Here is a 505-nt window from a genome sequence, read left to right as displayed (position 1 = left end):
TGGGACAGGCGGAGGGGACCTGGCACATTTCAGGAGCCGGGGAAGACCAAGTGCCTGGAGCCCAGGGAGAGGCAGAGGCGGTGGAGGCTGGAGTGTCAGCCGGGCTGGGCCACGGCGCCCTGTGGGCCGCAGGAGGACTGGTCTCAGACAGAAGCAGCGGGAGGTTTTACGCAGGGAGGTCTGCCGAGGCGGAGAAGGCAGGAGGCAGGCAGGGGTGGATGGGGAGAGCTGGGGGGATGCAGGGCCGGGAGGAGGCGGGCGCAGGAATGTGTAGGAAGGGATGTAAGACTAGACGGCCAGGGGCTCTGGCTCAGGGATGCTGGCAAGAGAGTAGGTGAGAACCAGACCCAGAGGCGGTGAGCATCTGTCCCGCCTCCGCCATTCACCGGGATGTGCCAGGAACGCCCCCCCCCTCCCCCAGCTCAAGCTTCCCTTTGCCGCTTTCACCATCGGGCAGAAACCAGGGGCCGCCAGCCCGCAGGTGCTGTCCTGGTGCCACCTGCTC

At 67.1% G+C, this 505-nt stretch overlaps 1 protein-coding gene across 1 annotated transcript in view; it reads right to left on the bottom strand.

Annotated features, from left to right (window-relative positions):
* Positions 1-505, bottom strand: part of CARD11 (caspase recruitment domain family, member 11) — a 62,591-nt gene that overhangs the window by 55,655 nt on the left and 6,431 nt on the right. The window lies entirely within an intron of this gene.

The sequence above is a fragment of the Myotis brandtii genome, unplaced genomic scaffold, assembly GCF_000412655.1.
Source record: "Myotis brandtii unplaced genomic scaffold, ASM41265v1 scaffold786, whole genome shotgun sequence".
Lineage (NCBI taxonomy): Eukaryota > Metazoa > Chordata > Mammalia > Chiroptera > Vespertilionidae > Myotis > Myotis brandtii.
This window is presented reverse-complemented; position numbering and strand designations above follow the sequence as displayed.